Genomic DNA, 22,721 nt, shown 5'->3' with positions numbered 1-22,721 from the left:
GGCATGGGTTCCCCCCTCTCTGTTGTTCTGGATCTCAAGTGGTGCGGCTGGCAGCTCTTTGTTGTGCTGTTAAGATGTTCCTGACCACCCTGTAGCTCTCTCTCCTCAAGATCATCATGTAGCCCGTGGTGGTTTGCCATGTCTTCTCTTCTCCTCCTCCTCCTCCTCCCGGGCCTCAGCATCAGCATCATCAGCATCATCCTCTTCAGTCTCTAACACATGGTGATGAATCACAGCTCACTAGCCCCACTATGTATGTACAGTGTATTTGTGTTGTGGTACTGTTTGTGTGGTTGTTTGTGTGTGTGATGAATTACATTTAGCCACCGTGGATTACCTCTTGCCCTTCCTTAACATTTCTTTAATTCCCCATGCATCCAGCAGCCTGCTTTTATTTGTACTTTCCAAAACCTGGCTTATCTTGCGAAATGTGTTCTATGGCCGATCTACTGTAGGTATGCTTTGCTCTGCTATGACAGTTCTCTTTTCTTTGCAATCCAACACCTCCCCTATCCTGTTCTGAAGGTTGCTGCGAGCAGACCTGTTAGCTGCCATTGATTGCCCACTGTGAGTTAATAGGTGTTAATTCCTCAGTTGTGCTCCAATTACCCTACTGCAGCATTTCTTTATTTTCTTCCCCTAACCTTCCTGTTTGAGCTATGGTGCATGGTGCGTGCATCCACTTACCAGGTTTCGGGCACATTTTCATCCACATACACATGCGCTTTCGGGCACCATATGTGCTCTCAGCTAAACGATGCTATACCTACATCCCCACCTCTATCCTACAGCTTTGCTTAGCAACAGGCAGGCCGGATTTGCATTGCTCCAATGTGCTTACAGCTACAGTGGCACACCCCACTGCTGATGTCATGTATACCTCCAAACCACTCCTCGGTGTTGTAGTGCTGCGCCGTATGGTACATCCTTAGTCCGGTCGGACATTTGCGATTTACTATTGCTTGCCTCATTTGCATAACATTAACTACTAATTCATAGTTACCATGCCGAACACTGTCACAGACCCTTAGCAACCCTTGCAGCTTGGTTGTGGTGTACCATGCATACCATTGAGTATTATGGTGAAATCATGATTGGTATTACATTGCAATTTTATGACATTTGTATATATTTCCCTTGTGCTCCCGTTTGCACACACATGCCCTGCAGTTGTACTTTGCATTACTGTGGACATGACATTAAATGTTGTTTTTTAGGTGTTGAGCATCTTTTCTTATGCCATGGGCTGTACATTTAGCCATTGGCATACGTTAACTTTGTAATACATGAGTCTGGTCCACTTTCCTAGCTCCAATGTTCTGTTTGGCAAAATGTAAACCGTTTTTTTTTTGGTTTACATTTCTGTGGGCTTACGCTATGCCTGCACCACTTAATGAATCGCTATGTACCTTCATTTGCATGGTGCAGTACTATGCATGGGGTGGTTAGCATACCTGAGCCGAGGGCTGCGTAGATCTGGCATACGCTGGTAGTGCATGTGGAATTAGATCATACCTGAATCGCTCGGCGGCCATATTTGGCATTATACTGCCTATGCTACGCCTGTGCCTGGTGCAAGCTTCATGAATCCCAGGGATAGTGCGTGTTTCAGGAAGCTGAGACACTGTGTAACTTTGGTGTAGCCCTTGTATTTTTAGTGTACCCCATGTATGAGTCACATGCAGTAGAGAGACTGTCCCCTTTGTAAATCTGGTATCTGTGTGTTGCACGACTACGATGCTGACATATAAGAGGGCTGCAGAGGGTAGTTGCTACTACACAAGATGCAAGTGTTTAGTACACAATGTGCAAGTGATTTATTACACAATGAGCAAGTGATTTAGTACACAATGTGCAAGTGATTTAGTACACAATGAGCAAGTTATTTAGTACACAGTGTACAAGTGATTAAGTACACAATGTGCAAGTGATTTAGTACACAATGAGCAAGTTATTTAGTACACAGTGTACAAGTGATTAAGTACACAATGTGCAAGTGATTTAAGCAGGGGATTATTCTTTCAGCCAGAGGATAATAAGGCGCTTAACTGACAACACATGGCTAAGATCTACACTCATTGGATTTCATTTGAGTTTTGTCATTTCATGAAGATGTACTGACCTGACCTTGTAGCTGATGACATTAACTTCTGGAGTAAAATAGGAAGACCACCTATATGTAAGAAATGGAATAGAAAACATGACCACACAGAAAAAAATACATTCTTAAAAAAAGTTACTTAACTCCATTGTTTTTAATTAACTTTTTTAAAAATTGTTGTTGATCACCTTATATGGACCCAGACTTGTATTATGCTGATGCATAAAAAACAGTAAATCTGCAGCTGACCTAGTTTCAATTAGCAGCATGGGCTATTGATGGAAAAATAGGAAAGGAATAGTGTGCTCATGCCAAGTGAGAAGATGTTCGTTAATAGGTTTGTAGGTTTATACTAGGATAACATCCACTAGGTCTCTTATAAGCCCATCTGTGAAACCCAAATGTGACCCACAAATTTGATTTACATAGTGGTGATTTACTGACTGTCTCTGTCCATCAGAAACATAGCAGCTATCTTGGGGGCAATATCCAATTACCCATCCATTTGTCCATGTTACTCTTAAATAGGGATAGGGAGAAACTGCTTAGGTTCATAGGTAGGTACTAGGCTATCAGCCCTGGGGCCTATATAAGCTTAGGCAAAAAGGTTTCCTGGCTTTTGCCAACCAAGATAACTTTTTTCATGTGCCCCTGTTGAGCAGTGATGCAGAAGTGATCATCTGGGGAATTTTCTCCCCATTTTCAAATGGATGGGGGAGCCTGATCAAGAGAATGAGAATTCTCTGCGAAACAGATCTGTCTATCCGATACGTCCTGTTAATGTTGCAAGTAAAATGTAGGTATTTTAATCTCATAGTTCTTTTTTCCTTAAACAAGTTTATTGATTTTCAATTATAAACAAACAATTGCATATGGTGTTTACAAATATTCAACTTGAGATAAACAAAAAAAAAATAACAACACAACATAACTAAAGTATTTACAAAGATGTCCACTTAAACATTATGTAAACTTTAGAATATATAATTCTTCTTCTTCATTTCCTGGTTAGGGGTCGCCACAGTGGATCACCTGTCTACTCATGATTGGCAGTGGAGTTTTACAGTGTTGAGTTGCCAGCCCGACACTCAACCTTTCACAGAAGGCACACACGCATGCACTCACACCTAGGGCCAATTTAGAGTGACCAATCCATCTACAGCATGTCTTTGGGAGGAAACCGGAGCACCCAGAAACAATTGCATATGATGTTTACAAATATTAAACTTGAGATAAACAAAAATAAATAAATAAATAACAACACAACTAAAGTATTTGCACCTACAGCATGTCTTTGGGAGGAAACCGTAGCACCCAGAGGAAGCCCACACGACCACAGGGAGGACATGCAGACTCTGCACAGAAGGCACCCCAGCTGAGGATCGAACTGGAGAACCTCTTGCTGGGAGGTGGCAACACTAACCGCTGCACCACCATGGCCACCCCAAACTTTAGAATATATAATGATTTCATATATTAATCTTGTAGTTCTGATGTTTGTTTTGCAGACGTCAAAACAGTTTATAAAAATAGGGTCCAGGGATGCCTTGTATGCCAGGCAAAGATCACCTTTCAGAAGTCTGTATGATACTGAGTAAAGAGACAGGAGAATCAGTGTAGGACATACATTGTGTTTAATCCTGTATTCTTCAAGAAAGGAACCTTTGTGGGCATAGCCTTATAGGATCATAAATGGTTACTAGGCTAATGGCCTCAGGGCCCTTACAAGTCTAGCCAAGTTCAACCCATGTTCCCAAGGGACTCTGGTTGAGGCAGACACTAAAATCATCACCTGTTGCCCCTGTTCAAAATGGACAAAGGTGGAACCCCCCCCAGGGTCAATTTCCAGTTACCCATCCAATCATCCAAATTACTCTTAAATTGGGCCAATGAGGGGCATTGTTTAACATGAATAGGAAGCTTGTTCCAAAGGTGGGACAACCTCTATGAGACAAAACTGTCTCTCCAGCAAGTTCAGTTTATGTCACATACTAGGTTAAGTTCCTTTGAGCGAGTCACCCATGTGCCATTTGACTTGCAAATGTGCACTATTTCTAGATTATTCTATATGCAAGGCACAGGTCACCTCTGAGCAATCGGGTCTATATTACAAGACTGAAACGCATTTTTTTGAATGCATCTTGGTCAAACTTAAAAGGCTGAAAACGCAAAATATCGAAGCGGCTGTTAAACGAATTCTTTCCCTGGGAAGAATTTGCTTGACCGCTTCAATACTTTGCCATTTTCTGCACTGTAGTGCGGTCTCAGAGTTGGTATATTTAAGTAAGGGGGGGCTCAGCTCCCCACATCGGGGGTGGTGGTGGGCAAAGCCCCCCACTTAATGTAATGTTTGACATTGTTTTTTATTTTTTATTTTATTTTGTTGGAACAGTGATTTTTTTTTCCCTTGGAAAAAAATCACTGTTCTGACACTTTGACAATGTAAGCTTTCATTTACATTGGGTCGATTAATCACAGTTCACTTTTTTTAAGCATTCAGTGATCTAAAATTGACCTGAGCAATCTGTATGACACAGTGTAAACTGACAATGATTTCTGTCTTTCCGCATAAGACAGATCTCAAACACCCTGAATTTCTTTGCATGGAACCTTTGTGGTCTCTCCAATTGCTGCAGGTGTTTGGAAAGGAACATACCAAAGGAAGGGTTGTACTTTATTATCGGCTTGATGAGGGAAGAGCACAGAGGGGTTATAACCTCTGTTTATCTGGAGGCAATGCCCTTACTTATGATATGAGCAATATAAAATGCCTTTTTTTATCACTGTGGAGACATGGTGATTAAAGTTAAGATTTCTGTTGACCTGTGTACCCAGATCTCTCACCACCAACTGTGTGCTTACAGTATTGCTATTGATGAGGGTAATTCTACTCAATTCTAGAAGTCTAAACCTCAAATGCACTCACTCGAGGCACTCCTTAAAATGGTAATACATCGGCATCTATGCAGTGACAGAGACCTGGTTCAAGGCTCCAGAGAGCACTCCTGCATTACCAGGCTATAATTCATACCACACCTTTCAGCTACCTAACCTGGACCAAAACACTAAAAGCAGAGGTGTGTCCATATTCATTAGGGATATCCACACCTCCAGGCTAGTTGCTCAACATAATGCATCCAAAATTATCCAAGTGTAACTAACACTAGGCAAGACTGCAATCCAGGTTGTAGCTTGTTACAGATCCCCCACCATACCCCAGGATTCCCACTCTTCATTTCTTAAGATACTGGAAAATATTAAGGTATAACCCAATACCTTAATTATGGGTGTTTTCAACTACCCCACCATCAACTGGGAAAACTACTCATGTACAACTCATTCACTCATCATTTTCTGGAATTCATGAATTCCAACACCTTGGATCAGCTTGTCCACACCCCCACCAGGGGCAGCAATATCCTGGACCTGGTCATTATTAAAATTCCACACCAGAGGTCAACTCCTCACTGGTCAGATCCTACCACAAGCTAATCACCTTAGACATCCATATCCCACCCCCACCTCCTATTAAGGAAACCACCATCAAAGCCAACTTCATGCTTCTTAAGACAGAAGTGGCAAACTTCACAACACCCATGCAGATGGAAATTAGAGGTACAAATGCTGAATCTTACACAAATGCACTGTATAAGTACATACATGAGTGCATTGATCATGCCATCCCCAACAGAACCAAGATGCTATCCTCCAAAAAAAGGAAGCCAATCTGGTGGTCGCCTGCCATAAACAAACTCTACAACAGAAGGAAGAAGCTGTTGCAAGAAAGAGTAAAATCCCAAGATTGGAGGAACTCTCTTGTCAGCCTCAGCAAGAAGCTGGGATCCCTCATTAAATCCTCCAAAGCCAGTTATGAAAATAAAATCGACACTGATTCCAAAGACAACTACAAAGCATTCTACAGCTATCACAGGAATCTCAATGACAACACTCAAATCTGCTCTGAGCTACAGCATAATGGCACTAAATATACATAACCAACTGATATTGCCAACATCCTGGTAGATAGGTTCAGTGCTAACTTTACCTCCCTCTCACCCTCCAATGGGCACATCTTAATACCGGAAGAATGCAAAGCCCTTGTAATAATGGATGAACAAGTAAAGACTGCACTCTCCAAAGCCAAGAACACAGCATCCATGGGACCAGACAACATCCCAGGCTGCATACTGCATGAACTACAGAATGAATTGGCACCCCACCTAAGTACCATGTTCAATCAAAGCTTCACCTCAGGCTATATGCCTACTGAATGGCACACTGCTACAATTATCCCACTCTTTAAAGGGGGTTCCACCACGGACCCCGGAAACTACTGCTCCATTAGCCTGATGAGCCTGGTCTGCAAGGCCATGGAACATATAATCTTGGAGCTTATAAACAAAGACATAGGTAACCTCCAAACCCTGGACCCTACTCAGTTTGGGTTTGTAAAAGGTAGATCATGTCTACTAAACCTGATTGACTTCTTTGAAGCAATCACTAGAGCCATAGATGAGGGCAAGGTAGTGCACACAGCCTATCTTGATCTCGCCAAGGCCTTCAATACCATCCCCCACTCTGGAATTATAGATAAACTCACTAAACTGGGAATAAATCCCTATGTCACAAGATGGGTGACCAACTGGCTCACTAACGGAACCCACACATTAAAAGTAGCCAACTTCAAGTCCATCTTCAGACCAGTGATGAGGGAAGTACCACAGGGTTTGGTCCTGGGTCCTCTTTTGTTCGGCATCTACTTCTCTGAAGTTCAGGCCAACACAGAAGATCTTTGCCTAACAAAGTTTGCAGATGACTGCAAACTGGAAGCCATAATAGAATCACCTAATGATGTAGACATTCTACAAAAGGGCCTCACAGAGACAGATGCTTGGTGTCAAAGTCATGGCCTCAAGCTCAATGCTAAGAAGTGCATTGTCATCCCCTTTGGGAAAAACTCGGTACCCATGAACTACCAGATAAGCGGTAGCTCACTAAACACTGAAAGTGTGATAAGAGACCTCGGGACACAGGTGGACAGCAGTCTCTCCTTTGATAACCACATCACCACAGTAAGTCAGGAAATCATTCTACGTGGCACACCTCATCACAAATGGGTTCTCCTCTAGAAAAAGGAGGTCATTGTTCCTCTCTACTCATCCCTCATCAGACCCATTATAGAGTACAATGCCACATTTGGCATGTATCTCACAAGACACCTACAACAGTTGGAAAGGCCGCAGAAATACCTCACTAAGAGGATTACCATCCTCAAACAGATGCCATATGCAGACCATCTCAAAAAACTCCAGCTCTACTCCGTCGCATATTGCATACTCAGAGACGATCTCTGCCTAACATACAAAGCTATGTCAAACCCAGAGCTGCTGGACATGCTAAACTTAAAGCAATTCCAGTCTCTCTGAACCACACACTCCAGGGATCTAAACCTTGTCACCACACTAAACAGAACATACTGGAGGGATAGAGTCCTGTCCCAGAGACTTCCCATACTCTGGAACAAACTACCCATTCATGTCAAGCAAAACTCCTCATTGGCCCTCTTTAAGAAAAATCTTGACAACTGGATGGGAAATAGAAAATTCACCCCGGGGATCACTTCTGTGGCACTGCTTGACAGGGCCACAGGAAAATAATTTTCTTGGGTGGCGAAAGCCAGGGAACATTTTTGCCTATGCTTATATAGGATTCAGGGCCTATAGCCTAGTAACTACCTATGAACCTATGAACCTATGTGGTAGTTTGCAGGAACATCACCCTTGTCAAAGGGGATGATAATGCATTTTTTGCACTGAATTTAAGGCCACAACTTTAGCACCAGTCATTATTCTGCATAAGACCTTAAAGGATGTTGACATCTGACATCACTTGGGGTTTCAATGATTGCTCCCAGTTTGCAGTCATCAGCAAACTTTGTCAGCCACAGTCCTTTACTTTTAGCCTGCACTTCAGAGAGGTAGATTCCAAACAGTAAGGGTCCCAGAACTGATCTCTATGGAACACCTTTGGTTATAGGTCTGCTGGAGAAGGTGGTGTTCTCTATTTTGACCGTATGCGTTCTATCAGTGATCCAGTTTACAACCCACCTGACAATATAAGGGTTGATACCCAGCTGGGTGAGTTTATCAATGATGCCTGAGTGGGGGATTGTGTCAAAGGCCTTGGCTAAGTCTAGGTAGGCAGCAAGAACAGATTTTCCCTCATCAAGGTTTTGGTGACTGTCTTAAAGAAGTCCACTAAGTTTAATAGGCATAATCTCTCTTTGACAAAGCCAAACTGGGTGGAGTTGAGTGTTTGGAGATTACCTATATCTTTGTTAATGAGGTCCATGATCATTCATTTCATGGCATTGCAGTTAGGTTTAGACAGCTTAATGGGTCTATAGTTCCGGGCTTCATGGATGCATCCCCTTTGTGCAAAGAGATGACAGTAGCTGTTTTCCATTCCACTGGGATGAAACCAGTGCTTAGGCTATGATTGAAAAGTGTGTCCAATGATGATGCTAATTCCTGTTTAACTCATGAGAACACAGCCTGGGTTGTTGTCTGGTCCCATAGATGCTGTATTTCTGGTTTTGGAGAAGGTGTTTAAGACCTGCTCCTTAGAAATACTAGGTGGGGGAAAAGTGTTAGGGATGCTTTGGGGTATATGTAGTGGGGAGAAAGGGAATGAAGTTTTCACTGAACCTGTCAGCCAGCAGGTTTGCTATATCGAGAGGTTCTGTATATGCTGCATTCCAACATTCCAGTTGCTGCATGTGTCTGGTTAGGTATACGCTAAAGGCAGAATTATACTCTATGATGGGTCTGATGAGGGCCATGTATAGTGATATGATGATCTCCCTGGACCTAAACGCCATGCCTTGTTTATAAGTTGAGAAACTTAGAAGGATAATATTATCACTTTGATTGCATGTTAGTCGAAGGCTAGGTTACTATGCATATGAGTTCCCAGATCCATTACTAGTGAATCAACTTTTAAGGGTGTTTTATTGATGACATGGTTGCCTGTGGTGACAGACTTCCCAAAAGGCATTATAATGCTTTTCTTGGAATTTAATTTTAAGTCAAAGATTGGGCACCAACCATTTGCCTGTATTAGACATTCCTGAAGGTTGTTCTCATATTTGGGGCATTCAATGACTGCTCACAGTTTGCAATCATCTGTGAACTTGGTTAGCCAGGGGCCTTTGACATTGGCTTTGACATCTGAGAAGTAGGCATCAAAAAGAAATCGGCCTGGATCAGAGCTCTGGGGGACTCCACTAGTAACCATCTTCTGTGTGGAGGTGGCTTTATTGAGTCTATCCTCCTGGGTCCTGTCAGTGAGCCAGCTAGGTATCCAATGTGTTATAAAGGGTTTTACACCTAGTTTCATAAGTTTGTTGACAATGCCTGGGTGGAGCATTTTATCAAATGCTTTAGCAATACCTAGCTAGGCAGTATGCACCATTTTTCCCGTATCCATTGTCTTAGTGATCTTTTCAATGAAGCCCACCAGATTCAATAAGCATGACCTTCCTGTGACAAAACTAAACTGGAATGAATCCAGTGTCTGGAGGTCTACTATGTAACCAGAAAGAAATGCGGTATAGGCAGGTCAAACCCAGGAAAATAATATGTCAATGGCCCAAGGTTGAATGAACCATTTATTCCACAAAGTGCTGCCTTCTTTATAGGAATAAATGGTTCATTCAACCTTGGCCCATGGATGTATTTTTCCTGGAGTTTGACCTCCCTATACATCATTTCTTTCTGGTTACTTTTGTGTTTATATGAGGTTGCTCTTTAATTTTTCTTCTTTGGAAGGGCTCCTATGTACTTGTTGATAATTTCCATGATAACTCTTTCCATGGATTTGCAAATAAGGCTAGCGAGACTAATGTGTCTGTAGTTTCTAGAATCTGTTGAAGGTCCACTCTTATGATGGGGGATGACCATTGCAGTCCTCCATTCACATGGCCTAAGGTTTGTTTTAAGACTATAGTTAAATACTGAGTCCATGGGTCCTAATAAGTCATATTTAGGCTATTCAGGAGGCATCCTGGGATGTTATTGGGTCTTACTGAGGGTCTATATTATATTAGTGAATGCACTGAATTGCGAACACAATATAATTGACCCACAATCCCCGAAAACCCAAAACGTCGAACACATGGATCAACAATTTTTTTCCCTGGGAAAAAAAATTGCTGATCCGTAAAAAAAAAAAAAAAGCGCCCCCAACATCCCCCCTACTTAATTATACCAACTCCAAGGTCGCACTACAGTGGAGGAAATGGCAAAGTCACGTAAACGGCCCAGTGATTTTTCCCTAGGAAAAAAATTGCTGTTCTGTGCTTTCGGAATTTTGCCATTTCGTGTGATTCACTAATATAATAGGGATCCCTTACTGAGGCCATCTTCTTGGCTTTAGTGAGTGCAGTCAGTGCATTTGCCCTAGTTATAGTTGAAAGGGTTATATTTGAGGGTATTTGGGGGGATGGTTCAGTTAAAGTTGGAACTGCATTTGTCTGCTAAAAGGTTTGCAATATCACCAGGCTTGGTGAATGTGGCACCATTAATCTCAAGTTCAGCACACTGTTGTCTGCTGCCCTTGAGGTTTCTGACATAGCTGTAGAAGGGTTTGTGGTTATTTTACACCTGGCTGGCTATCTTAACCTTATAGCTGGCTTTGCTTCACCTAATTATCCCTCTTAGTTGCCTATTTACTTTGATGATAGAGTTTTTATCTTTATGGGAATTACCATTTCTGATTTTTGCAATAATTATTTTCCTTTTGTTGTATATCCTATGTAATATGGTTTGCCTCCAGGATGTTTGGGTTTTTTTTGTTTGTTTTCTGGGGCTAGTCCGCGGCCTTTTTCTGGTAGGTGCAGCAGCCTCTGTGCAGCCACTGATAAGGTTACACAGAGTTTCTGAGAGCACTGCAACCTGCATAGGCTGCATTGTTCTTACTATTTGGAAAGGCATTAAGTTTTGACAAGCCATTACTTAATAACAGGCAATTTGCCTTGGAACAGTTCCTAAATGTTAGTGGTTGTATTTGTATTATGGAGTTTATTTTGATTTTGAAGGAGACATCTTTATGATCGGACCTTATTAGGTAGGACAAGATATTGGGGGGGGGGGGGGGCAATGCTCTCCCATATTTGTGAGCACAAGGACCAATATCAATATGTTGTAGCCTCTAGTGGGGGTATTCACTAGTTACTCTATGGTGTTTGTATTTATGAAGGACACTCTAGTGGGTGTATTCACTAATTACTCTATGGTGTTTGTATTTATGAAGGACAAGAATCTCTGTGCCTGTAGATCTGAGGCCATGCGGGATGCTTAGTCTATATGGAATAATTAAAGTGTCCTATGAGTAGGACAAAAGGTTGGATGGTAAGTGTCTCCAAGACATACATACATATACATACATACAAATATTTTAAACACAGGCATTAATAGCCTACTAGCTTTCCAATATACCAAAACAGTTGGTGTTGTCATAATAAGTGTCTGGGTTGTTCTTAAAAATATCTAAACTAGTGCTTGCTTTAATATAATTTGGCAGTCCATTCCATACATCAGCTACTCTGTTAGAGAACCAATAAGTACACTTCTCATTCCTATAGAATCTTCTGCAAATGTTGTCTGATGATTCTGTACAACTTTTGATAACTCCCAAACATTCCCAGAGGTAGTTATCTGTAAATGCCCAATATACCTTAATAAAGTCTCCTCTAAAATATCTGTATGAGACACTGTACAAGTTCAGATATTTTACTCTTTCTTAATAACTTAATTTTTTACCTCCATGGATGCCTTTGATATTTTTCTGCTGTACTCTTTCCAGTTTACTCGTGCTTGTTTTCTTGTTAGGTCTCCTTGTTGTTATTCCATATTCAAGTTTGCTTATAATGTAACTAACAAACAATGACTTCATCATTTTTGATTTCCTAAACTTTATACATCATTTTATACAACCTATAGTTATATAACTATCATTAACCAATTGTTTGATATGATTAGAAAAAAATCAATGCTGGATGTATCCATATACCCAGGTCCTTAAATGAATCTACAGTTTCAATCACTGTGTGTGGTATTAAATATTCACCTTTCAATGTATATATTTGGGTGTTGACTTGTCTAAACATGGGCTAAACTCTTGGCTAGGCTTATAAGGGACTCAGGGCCAATAGCCTAGTAACTTCCTATGATCCTATGATCTCTCAAATCTCATATGCTTATTTTCTAAGCATTTATCAGCATATTTTTCTCTTTTACCAAAATGATCATTTAGTCAAGTTCTTTTGCAGACATGCCCTATCCATAGCACATGTAATCAGTTTACCTAATTTGAAGTCATCTGCATACAGTCTATAGAAAACATCAGATTAAAAATATTTGAAAAATATAATCTAAGCAAGTATGGGCCTAGGACACAGCCCTGTGGGACACCTTGACTGTAACCTCACATTTCATCTGTCCAGTTGCTGTATACTTGTCATGTCTTATTTCTAAGCTATGCAGCTAGCCATCTTATCAAGAGTACATCAGTACACAATAGATCTAACTTACTGATCAATTTTTTTGTGTATGACTCTGTCAAATGATGATGTTAAATCATTATAAATTACATTACAGCACATTTTTTCATTTATGACTGTTATTATATTATTATAGAACATCATCTTATAGGTGGTAATAGATCTATTTTCAACATATGCTTACTGATATAAGGTTTCAAGTTCCACATTTTCTAGTCCTGGCAATAACTTATCCAACATTACCTTCTCCATTATTTTCCACAACATGAAAGAAAACTTAAGGGTTTGTATGACTCTGGGTTTCTCTAACTCCCCTTTCCCTTAAAGATAAGTCCAACAAGTGCATGTCTCCAATCTAAAAGAATCTCTCCATATTTATATGACCTAGAAAATAACCAATATAATGGTATTATAAGTGCTTGCTGAAATGGTCTCAGGCCATTATTAGTCATTCCATCTCCATCTTGCACTCTGGATTCAGTCTGCATAGTTCTTTTTCAATATAATCTAATTTAATTTCAGTGTCTGAAGTTACCTAGATGTCCGTTGAACAATTTATTTCCCCTCCTTTCTGGGGCCAAACTGCTTTGCATAAGATTTTGTAAATATATCTATAATCTGTTGTGTCTGAAAATAAATTTTATCATCTACATAATTTGTATGCCTTTACTCCTTCAAAATTTTCTGTATCTATAAAATGGTTTCCTATTATGCTCAATATATTTATATAAATTTTCTTCAATTCTTTCTTCATCTTGTCTTGCACTGTTTATTTTGTTTGTCCAGCTTATTTGTTTCAGTTTTCAAAGTTACAGTAAAACCTATTTTCCATTTCTTATATATATTTTATCTCTCACCTTAATGAAGTCCTTAATGAAGTATCTTATTCTTATGGAAATATATCTTCCTGACCATGTGTGCTTTGATCCTGATGTTATTTTTTTTCTGCATCCAAACAATTTCTCTTTCAAAACTTTCCACATTCCTTCTGCAGATTTTCCACTGAAGCTATCACTCCAATCAGTTTTACATAGTGACTGTTTTGCTTCCATATAATCTGTTATTAATCTTCCAAGCATTGGTTTAGAGTTCAGTTTGGCAAAATTATCCAGCAACAAATTAACCTTTATGACCTTATGATCACTACACATCAACAGTGGTAAAACTTGACATGAAGTTACAGTAATTTCTTTAGGAACACAAACAGGGTCTAGTATGCTCTGTTCCCTGTTAGGCTTTTTAGAATTTAAAGCAATTGCTGTTCCTAAACATACATTGTGAATAATGCCCTTACAAATGCTGTTGAGTCAATATTATTCCAGTCTGTTTCTTCTAAATTTAACAGCCCAGCCATTATTATTTTTCCCTTCTAAATGTATGAATTCCTGTAGGTCATCATCATTTGATTTTGGTGGTCTAAACACTCCAACAATTGTTATATTTTCCATGGTTGTATTTATTGACATAGTTACACAATCTATTGTATTGGCATTATCATTGAGCATGCAATTGTCCCAGGTCGCATAACTATCATTCATACATGTCAGAAAATCTCCACCTGATTTTTTTACTAGAATGTCTATTAGAGCAAAACAGTGGAAAATAACTGAGTGTACAAAACAGGAATAACTGAGAAAAAAACACTCAGTCAGGCACACTGGTCACCAGGAAAATCCAAGTAATCTACAAACTACCAAGGTAAAAAATAAATTCTTTAATGTTCCAGTATACCAAACAGATTTAGCGCTTTCATTCCACAAGGGAACTTCATCAGAATAACCCAGCACTAATTAATTAGCAATTAAATAGTCAAACCACTTAACATTACAATACTCCATTGGTCAATACCTTAATTGACTGATTTAACAAAGGTACAACAGTAAATGTCACAATAAGAAATGTAGCAATGATGAAAGAATACAGCAGTAAAAAATGCAACAATGCAACAATTAAAAAAATATATATTATTATACTGTGGTCAAGCTGGTGATATAAAAATGCACACTTAAAAAATGCATCAGTGACCATAGAAAATATAAACATAGCCTTATTTGAAAGCTCTTTTCTTTAAGGCTGATAAGATAGAATAATGTTCATTTAACCCAGGGAATGAGCAGGCATCAAACTTTAAATGCCACATTGACTCACAATACTCGACTCTGGTTTCCCAGTCCCCCCTCTCTCAAAACATTTTACCTGCTTTAACACCCAAAATTTGAAAGAATAGTCCTCACATAACAAGGTGTGTTTAAATAATGCATTGGTTTCGCTTTTCCTTCAAAGCTCATAGAGGTGTTCATAAATTATCTGTCTTAAAGTAAACTCCGCTTTGCCAAAGTAAAATGCAAAACACAAGGAACAATAGGCCAAGTATACCATCTCTTTAGAATAACAACTAAAATACCCCTTAGCCTTTAACAGCCCAACGGGACCCACCAAATACAGTTCATCCACATTGGCTACATAGGACATTGTGGCCACCTTCCATATTTATGTGTGCCTATCCTTACTCTGGAAGTTGAATCGACTTTATGGCTTTCAAAAATGTTCCTAAAATTCCATCCCCTTCCCAAACTAAACATCCTTATTCGCAGAAAAGGAACATTGTCAAGGGACAGATGGTTAGAGCAGCCCACATGACCACTTTTGAAGAAGAATTGATATCTGAATTAGATTATATAGGTGAATTTTTGTTGGACATGGTTACCCTAAAGCTCTAGTTATCTCCCTGACTGACAAGATTTTACAAGAGTGGGGAGTGAGATATATACCCATCCTGTCCCTTGAGAATGGGGGGTGGGTAGTTTCTGGTTCTACAGGGCCAATAGCCATACAGATGGATGAGAGGGACGTTATGTACCTCCTTGTAATGACATCTATTTTGTGATGGATTTTCACAGAGATGCCCACCTCATGAAAAACACAACACAACCTTATTGGGACATTTTTGCTAGTATGTCTAATAGTCTTGATGTCTTCTCTGGGAAACTAAGGTTTAGTTTGAGAAGGTGACAGAATTTTAAGAACATTTTTGAAAGCCGTAAAGCTGATTCATCTTACAAAGTAAGGATAGGCACACATAAATATGGAAGGTGGCCACAATGTCCCTATGTAGCCAATGTGGATGAACTGTAAACTGGAGTAAAGTGTTCCAGAATTTCAGTTAAGGGAATGTCATCAGACTCCACCACAAAGAAAGCAAAAGAAAGAAAAAAAACTATATGTGGCGTTTTCAAACCAAACGTTATTAAAGAAGCTGCCGAAAATAACTTCTATTAAAACACCAACAGCAACCACATTGTAGAAACGAACTTGTAATTTCGAAAAATATACACTGCAGACAGCTGGACCACATGCTTAAATTCCAGTTTTAATGAAACTTTTAAAAACAGATTAAGCGCTTTCATCCCCTTCTACTGGGACTTCATTAGAATCTGAGATTCGGATGATGTCCCAGTAGAAGAGAATGAAAGCGTTCAATCTGTTTTTAAAAGTTTCATTAAAACTGGAATTTTAACTCAAGCATGTGGGTGGTCCAGTTATCGGCAGTGTATATTTTTTGACATTATTCAAGAAGCACAAAGTCAGTTGGGTATGGAAAATTAAGATTTATCAGTAACTTTAATAACATCTAGGCATCATTGAGGGGGCTAGTAAAGAGAGGGAACTAATAAAGACTGATATAGAATTTAAAGGATCTTGCATGCATCAGAAAGCATCTACATAGCTAAGAAAGGATTAAACTCAGAAGCAATGACATAGTTTGAGAGTGTTAAATGTAGATACCAGTTCAGTAGGCCAGAGTCCTATACAGAACTAAGGTCTGGATGAAAACAGATGATATATATGATTACATTCCTTTATATTGTCAATGAACTTTCATCACCATAAACTATGTTGTGATACTTTATCTGTGTTATCTTTCTTCTCAACAAATAACAACAAATTAAGGTGATCGCAAATTAAGTGAATATGCTACATTCATGATCACCTAAAATAACTATAATGCCCCTAACCCCGGTAGTCAAATATACTAACTCTGTGCAGTCACCCAACCACTGAGATTGAAATTATATTACAGTTAAACTGATGCAATTTGACTGCAATACAATTTGAACACGGCAACCACAGATGAAATTTAACAACAATCATGGCATGACATAAATGTGTGTTGTGACCAAATCACCTACAGACATAAATTTGTTCATTTGTTGTATTTATTTAGCAGGATAGCCAGAATGGGCAAACTGAAAGAGATGCCACTTTTCAGTGGAGGCCTGAGGAGAAAAGTGCCTAACATAGTAGCAAGTAAGATTAAATACATTACATCGTGTATCAAAAAGAAAGATTCTAGCATAACAGCAATAAAAAAAAAAACATGGTTATACATAGAGCTATCAATATATATGTGTGTATATATATATATATATATATATATATATATATATACATATATATATATTTTTTTACTTTTTAACCAGAAGGGAATAGACGGGTTCATCAGGAGATGAGAACAAAAGGTGAGCAAGGGAAACAAGAAATTGAAAGAGGGTAAAAAGATGAGCAGATATATTTTATTTACTTCGGTGATACAGGAATAATATAAGTCTTGTATGGAAGTGGGGAAGATGGAAAAGGAATGCGGGGAGATGGCAGAAAAAAACAGGGGTATAGTGCAGCTGCATTAAGAATAGGGGAAGAAAAAATAGACACTTAGATAAATAGAAATAGAGATGATAAGGTCTGTCATAATGCTGAAATGAATCTCAGCACCTTCTTCACTCCCTGCCAGTCACCCCTCTGTGTGTTTGCTCCTTGGGCATTTGCTGCTTTCAGACCACCTTAGATGCAGTACTTCATTGTTCATTGATTAAACTAAGGCAACTTTTGTAGAAAACATAACAATAGTAGCAATGAATAACTTCGGTATAACTTAAGAAGACACAATTTGCTTTCAGTTACTCTGATGATTTTGTTGACTAATATAATCACCTGAAACACTAAATAACAAGCTTCCCACTAATGATGTTTTAACACAAAACATTTATTAACATCAGGGCTAATACAGGGAAGGAAGAGGGCTGTGATTAACATAAATCCATAGGAAACTGAGTGCTCAGTTAGGCATTGTAATAAATTAATTATTACAAGTAGGAAATGCAGCAGGATCGGCACAATTAAAACAGCAGATTTAAATGCTGGTTGTCATATACACCTTGAAACTAAATGGTCCCCCAGGCAACAGCATAGGGCCATCAATGTTTATTGCATCAGCAAGTTAAAACCCCAGCATTAGTAATAAAATATTATTCTTTGAGAATACGCCTTTCCTTTCAACTAATATCTTTTTCAATGCAATATTGTCTCAATAAAACTGACAGCCCAGGATTGCAAGCCAAACAACATACTTTTAGTATCTATAGTAATATATTTTCTAGCAATGATTACCATTCCCCACATGACTTGGATTTGTGACATAGGGACCTCTTGAATTTATTCATCAAGATATTGCATCCTTCTCTCTGGTTATCCAGATAGTTTTTGGATGTGCTTAGGGAAATGGGTATAAGGAATATGAACTCATAAAAGCTTTGTTGCTGCTGTTGAACGTCATTCTAATTCCCAGACTACCTGATGCCCTTTTTCAACCTATTTCCAAAAGGATGTCAACTAAGGATAGGAAACATTTCCCTAAGCACATCCACAAACTGTAGGATATCCAGATAGAAAGGATGAAATATCCTGAGGGATAACTTAAAGAGGAGGATGTTAGAAAAATATGTATTAATGTGTGTATGCTTAATGCTAATTAATAGTTAGGAGAATTAACACATTTTTCATTCTATTTTACATGCACTGTGTTATATATAAATTGAGTTTCATATGAGACTGAAAAAGATGCTTTTTGAAAACTGCAGTGTGCTTTCTGAAACTTGCAAGATGCCCTCTGACCTGATAACTGCTAGAACAGCAATATTCATGTTTATGGCTTTTGGAAATGTACTTGAGAAGCAGGTGCTTATCTGCTAGGTCAGGAACGAATGAATGAACAATACTATATTCTGTAAATGTAATGACTCTAAACAATCAGCTCTGTTCGAAGCATGAGAACATGTACAGCTGCAGAAGCTTAGAGATAATGTAGACAAAGGATTATTAGAGAAATGAACTGTTAGCTTTGTGCTTGAATTAGCCATAGTACCTTGAATGGTAACATAACATGTATCTAACTGGTGGTAATCAAGGCCACGTTATTTTCCTCAGGAAGTTTCTCACAAGAATTGATAAATCAGCAGAAATTCGTGAGACTGATGGTCAACAAGTGATGATGAAAAACTGGAAATTTGTTACATCAGCTTGGTAGGGAATGTCTTGTTAGAGAATGTATAAAAATGAAAGTATTTCCTGTTTTTGATTAGAAAAACTCTGTAATAGCACGTTTTTGTCTCCTTGCTGCAAGATTAAAGTGCCTTAACCTGAACCTACCATGTTTTGATCATTTTTAAAGTATATTTTTCCTTTCACAATTTGATCCTTCGGACCGGAAAGTACCTCTCTCTCTAGGCCTAGGTCAGAATTGGGCCCAGTGGCATGTACCCGTATGGAGAAGAGGCCAAATCAGCTCTTCTGTTTTGAAAGACTTCAGACTGAATTGTCGTTTGAAAGAGGCCAGCCACTGTTTCTGATCTGGGATTGGAGGACGAGTCAACGATCTGGTGGATCAACTCATGGAGGGTCAGGTAAGGAGGAATTTACCTTCTTTCTATTTTAAGATCAGGGACTAGCTGCAGAACTGTTTTTTTTTGTCAGGAAGATTTGCATGTGCAGATCAGGAACAAAAAAGGTTACTGTCTTGTCATAGATCAGGGAAACAGAATAGGTAGACAGTTATTCTAGATAAACTGTGAAAAGGTGTAGAACTGTGGTACCACGTGGTAAGAAGGGTTACATAACAATTTACAGCTTAGCTAAGGCAAAATGGGAAATCAGTGCACGAAAAGTTCCCGAGACCCGCCCCTAACTGAAGACGTGAAATATATGCAATTACAGCATGCCGATGATGTTAAGTATTATACGAAATGGCTTGACAAATATAAATTTGATGGTAATTTAGATAAACTTGCACTTATTAAACTTGTCAGACAACTTAAAACAGATGCAAAAGGTCAATTAAAAAAGCAACGACAATTAGGAGTCCCTCAGGCACATAGGTGGCTTGAGGAAGCAAATCGCAGAGAACAAAAGATTAAAAATTCAAAAGCAATGTTCTTAGACAAAGAAGATAATAACTTGGTAATAGCAACGGCCCCTCCTTTACCCCCTCCGCTTCCCTTACCAGAATATGAAGCGAGTGGACAAGCTGATCTACCTCCGCTATACCCAGCTGTTTCTACAACATCAAAACCGTTTGTCAGGGATCCTATCGAGACTAGGTCTCGAACACGTAACTTGAGAGGGGAGATTGAATTATATGAAATTAATAAAAAATCACAAGCTATGAGTGAAGAAGATATATGTCCACTCATAGAAGTACCAAATCCCCAGGCAGGACAGGCAGGATAGGATCCGACTCTTTTAGTTTATAGACCGTGGACACCAGAAGATGTCCAGAAAGCCACGGAGGGAATTCCCCATCCAAAAGTGAATTTTAGAACATTTTTAGAAGATTTACAGGGTATGAGATTAAGTTACCATTTGAATGGAGAGGAAGTAGAAAAAGTAGTTAGACAAATTGTAGGTCCAGATTGGCACATGATCAGTGGCAACTGGAATCCACGTGACGTAGAGCTTAGACCACTCCTACATAGTAATGCAGAATTGGATAACAGAGTAAAGGGTCTGACAGACCGAATCTCTGAAAAATGGAAGCCTAGGGCTGATTGGACTTGCATTAATCAGTGCATTCAACAAGAAGGTGAAATGGTTGATAAATATTATGCTAGATTATTAGAGTGCTTTAATAACCACTGTGGAATGCAGATACCCAAAAATCAAACACATGATTCCCCATATGAGCAGCAGCTAAAGAATGCATTCTTAAAAGGTAGTATAACTCCCATCAGCAGATTTATTACAAAGCACATGGTAGATCATCGAACAAGTAGATTGCAGCCATTACTTGAATATGCAAGACATGCAGGAAGGCATTTTAATAGTAAAAAGAAGAAGAAAACTCAAGTATCTGCAGCAGAAGATGGGTCAGAAGTTTTTGTAGTACAAACTGGGAGAAAGGGTAAGAAAAATGCCCAGGGAAACAAACAATCTGATAAATGATCAGAAGATTTCGAAGAAAGAAAGAAAAGGGGTGAATGTTTTAAATTCGGGAAAAAAGGACATTTGGCAAGGGATTGCAGGCTAAATAAGAAGGTGACTACGGAAGATAAAGAGGATGAGGAATGACTATATGATAGTCAGGAATCACTGAATGAGAACAAACAGGAAAGGACAAATGCGAATGTGGTAGCAAGGGTAGAGGATGTACTTGAATTTATAGATGTTGAAGAAAATGAAATTTTAGACTTAGCATTATTGAGCCTAGAGCTCTACTTAGCAGACACAAAACCGGGAGTTACGCTTCTAGTAGAGGGGAGGGAAGTCAAATTTTTGTGTGACTCAGGGGCTTCACGGACCCTGATACATCCTTCCAAATTACCGGAAGATTTAGAATCACCAGATTATATACTAGTGAAAGCAGCTAATGGACAGCTGTATCGGGAGCCACTCTCCCATGATATAGCAATAACAGACCCCGTTTCAGGAATGACCCAGAAAAGTAAAATTGTTGTTTCTTCAAAATGCCCAGTAAATCTCTTGGGCAGAGACTTAATGCAGATATTTGGCATAGCCGTAGTTCCAACCATGCAGGGTATGGAACCACAGTGACAAATGGATACTTTTGTAGTGCGACAGGAGGGTGAGACATATTATTGGTACAGCCAGGACTTGATTATGACTGGTCCAGGGGCAGTAACCGAAGAACTGATGAACGTAGCCATCAGTAAATCCCCCTCCTTTGACATTGACAAATAACATTTGTTGCATTGTACTCTATACTGCTGTAATAGACCAGGACCTGATAAAGAATATGAGCAGAAATTGTTTCAAAACCATGCAAACAGGCTAGTGTTACGGAACTTGTACTGGGACACAGAAGGAAACAGTGTAATAAGCTGTTCATTGCCCCAGGAATTTTTAGCACTTTACAAATCTAATCGATTGCCACATGTTAGCTTAACCAAAAATAGAAGTTTGAAATCGGCAGACTTAGGAGAAAAAGTTACAAGGTGGGAAAAGTAGACAGAATTAGAACTCTCCAAACAAGGAGTACAGAAGCAGAAATTGAATTGGATAACACAGACGCACCCAGCTGTGCACTCACAGGCCAGTGAGAATAGCTGAGTATTACTTTTATTGGAAGAAGATGAAAAAGCCTTGCGAGACATACCAGAGACTCTCTGGTCAACAGGGAAATCAGATGTAGGACTTATTCGAACAGCAGGACCAGTTACCATTACGCCAAAATCAGCATTTAGACCTCAAAAAGACAGTATCCCTTGAGAAAGGATGCGGAGATAGGGATCAAACCTATAATAGCAGCCTTACTTAAGGAAGGAGTCTTAATAGAATCTCCCGATTCACCATGTAATACACCCTTATTTCCTGTTAGGAAAGCAAATGGGGAATGGCGAATAGTCCAAGATCTACAGGCTGTAAATGATGCAGTTATACCCAGGGCACCAACAGTGCCAGATCCACACACCTTACTGAATGATTTGAGGTCTCAGCAGAAGTATTTTTCTGTGGTAGATATCAGTAATGCATTTTTCTCAATACCGATACACCCCGACAGCCAACATTGGTTTGCATTTACGTTTCAGGGGAAACGGTATACATATCCAAGATTACCGCAGGGATATTGTGAATGTCCAACAATATTTGCACAAGAAATGACTAGCAACCTAGCAGGATTTATCCCACCGAAAGGTAGTCAGATTTTACTTTATGTAGACGACATTCTGCTGGCAGCCCCCACCCAGCAAGAATGTAGAGAGGATACCA

Source organism: Protopterus annectens, chromosome 4.part0, assembly GCF_019279795.1.
Source record: "Protopterus annectens isolate FY-2018-M chromosome 4.part0, PAN1.0, whole genome shotgun sequence".
Lineage (NCBI taxonomy): Eukaryota > Metazoa > Chordata > Ceratodontiformes > Protopteridae > Protopterus > Protopterus annectens.
This window is presented reverse-complemented; position numbering follows the sequence as displayed.